Source organism: Anastrepha ludens, chromosome 2, assembly GCF_028408465.1.
Source record: "Anastrepha ludens isolate Willacy chromosome 2, idAnaLude1.1, whole genome shotgun sequence".
NCBI lineage: Eukaryota > Metazoa > Arthropoda > Insecta > Diptera > Tephritidae > Anastrepha > Anastrepha ludens.
This window is the reverse complement of record NC_071498.1, coordinates 63,967,733-63,970,825: the sequence shown is the minus strand read 5'-3', so window position 1 is coordinate 63,970,825 and position 3,093 is coordinate 63,967,733. Positions and strand designations below refer to the sequence as shown.

The window sequence follows — 3,093 nt, the reverse complement described above, 5'->3', positions numbered from 1 at the left end:
ACAAATTTTACTTTTCCTCCACTTTTACTAAACATTTCTAAAGCTACCAACCCAGTGTATTGCTAAGGAAGCTGATTTGTCAAGAGGGAACGAGAAAGCTGCTTACTGAGCAAACCTTTTATTATTGAATCATGGTTCCAGCATGCCCTGTGCCGTCTGGGTGGTTTATATTTATTATTGGGTATCGCGGAATTTTCAAGCAATGTTTTTGTGTGAAGTGCTCTTCTGAAATAAGTGCTATGTCTATAAAGGTGTCCCTTAGGAATTGTTTTATTTCATAAGCGTGGTTAAACAATCCGTTTGCATTCCAGACAAGAATTTTAAGTTTTTGCTCCAGTTTTGCCAAATTGGGTCATCAGCAGAGTGTTTCTTACATCCATCATGCTTGAAATTTGTTGAATTAATTGCTTTAGCATATCCTTTATTTATTTATATTCTCTTTTGCAATTACCAAATGATTTTTCCAAACTAATAAAGAAGGCTGCCCATTTTTAATGGACTCAGATTTTCCAATTTTAGTCACTTTTTTGCGTATTTCTATCAAATTTTTGTATTTCGTAGTTCTTCTTTCGAGTGAAGATGCGTTGGAAAACTAAAAATTTAATTTTTTTTTTATAGAGCCATACTTGCTCCCGTTATCATTGCTTTCGCATGAGAGGACCCCTGCTGAACTTTTCCGCGGAGTATTATTTTGAATATTTTAACTCTCTATCGAACCAACTATTTTTTGAAAATAAGTGTAAAAATTACCCGCACGGGTAGACAATATTGGGTTGAAAAGTTCTGGAATTAAATTTTATTATAAACTCTTAAGGCCAAAAATAATAGTAAATATGGTTTTGTACGAGTTTCTTTTTTAAAGAATACAATATTAATTTAGCTCCATTTGAGACCAAATTGGCAAAACTTCAATACACTATAAAAAATTGTGACGCTCAAGGACAAAACGGCAGGAGGTCATATATTCTTCAGCTCATTCCTCTTTCATAGTTGCTATACCTTATTCTTGCCTTTTTCTGTGTATCTTCAGTGGCATTACCCAAAAATGTATGGGAAGTGTTTGATGCTCTAACAATAACATCAATTAATTACATTAGTTTACGGCTAAAAAACGCCAAGAATGAGACCATCTAATTCCTAAGCAAAATCTTTCACCGAGTAGGAAAATTCACATAATTTTTTATGTCTTTTGCCGTTATGTGGTTCTGGATTAAAGAATAAATAAATAAAAAAATTAGGTCATAGATATATCTAATATGTGTAGAACCCGTTAGGCGATCAAGGCAAGGGAAATATCACATTAAAGGTAGTAAGATTTTGCTTCTTTCGTAGTTCCCTAATTTTTCATTAAAGTTAAACGTGTTCAAGATATTCACAAAGCTAATAAAAAATAGCTTTTTTCCAAAAATATGAAAATGTTCCCCTTATAGATATTCGCCCTTATCGGGAAGTTCGCTCGGAAAAAATTTCGCCCGAACAAAATTTCACTTCGAATCAGCTGATATACTCTATTGTGAATTGATTGCGAACAAATTATTTACTTTCTATTGTGCTAATTTCGTAAGCAAGCGTATATTTCCTTAAAATAAAGTAAAAATATGCCTCAAAATTTTCTAGAAATATGTATAGTATTGCGCTTAGGTTATTATTGAGCGAGCGTGAGGAAAATTTGAACGTGAAAGTGCTCAGGAGGCGATTAAGGGGCAATTCCAACCCTTTGGAGCTAAGTGATTCAATGTGAGATAACAAAAAATGGGAATTTGCAATACTAACTTAATTTCTTATTTTTTAGGTTTCGGCAATATTACAGGCTAAACAAGCCGGCATTTAAGTACTTGCTAGATGTCCTTACTAACTCCTTGCCATCATTGAAGCAGAAATTCGGAATTCCACCTATTGTAAAATTGAGCGCATGTTTGCGATTTTTCGCAAAAGGAGGACATCAAAAAGGCGTTGGGAAGGACCATGAAGTGAAGTACTGACAGAAGTGCTGAGTATTTTCGAGCTACTACTTTGTCCACAATGGATAAGTTGGCCCACTTTAGTTGAATAACGCCAAATAGCACACGATTTTTTCACAAAATACGCAATGCCAGGAGTTATAGGATATGTTGACGGAACACACATTAAGATAATATTCCCTTCAAAAAACATTCATCAATTTTACAACAGAAAAGGCAAATGCAGTTTGAACGTTATGCTCGTAAGTACTATATTCGTAATTAAAGTTAAAGTAAAAAATAAATATGTATACATAAATGGCTTTTCAGGTATGCGATAGTAATCTGAAGATTCGTTTTATAGATGCGACACATCCTGGTGCTTGCCACGATGCCTTTACATGGAACTTAAGCAGCTTATGACATGAAATGATGGGAAAATATTTGCAAACCCACAACAGAGTTTGGTTACTAGGTAACAGATTAAAACCAACGAAGAGCATATATAATTTTAAACTTTTCAGGAGACGCTGGGTCCCCGCTAGAGCTGTGGCTACTTACTCCATATAGAACACCAGAAAATAATTCAGTTCAGGCCAAATTTAATGAAGTACACACACGTTGTCGAAATATAATCGAAAGAACAAATGGTGTTCTAAAAAACCGATGGAGGTGTCTGTTAAGCGCTAGAGAGTTGTACTATGCTCCTGTAAAGGCAGTAAAAATAATTAACGTTTGCGCTGCTTTGCTTAATATTTGCATTCATTACAAAAGTGATCTACATTTTTCTAACCCATCTGTTAATGGAGAATTCAATGAGATTTCCATGGCAGATAATCAACAAATTGTCGAAGTCAACAGTAACTATCTGGCAGAAGGTCAGCGCATTCGTACAGATATTGCAAACACTTTTAGTACATTAAATATTTTGGCAGATATGAAAAATGAGCTGTGCCAATATTTTAGTTCGCCACTGTATTTAAAATAATAAAAATCAATCTTACTTAAATTATTTTTAGTCTATGGATTGGCGATTTCGCAAAATTTCTATTTTTAGTTCCTTTAATTCCAACGTCCTTCGATTAGTTGCAATTAGGTTTTCGATTTCTATTTTACGCAACTTTTCCAATTCTAAATGATGTCTTTCCATTTC

General features: G+C 34.0%; 1 long non-coding RNA gene across 1 annotated transcript; it reads left to right on the top strand.

The window, feature by feature from the left end:
* Nucleotides 1-2,002: 2,002 nt before the first annotated feature.
* On the top strand, nt 2,003-2,621 carry LOC128857884 (uncharacterized). The gene is made up of 3 exons (XR_008453954.1): nt 2,003-2,203; nt 2,271-2,415; nt 2,465-2,621. It is a non-coding gene; the product is annotated as an uncharacterized LOC128857884 (long non-coding RNA).
* The last annotated feature ends 472 nt before the right edge of the window (nt 2,622-3,093 follow it).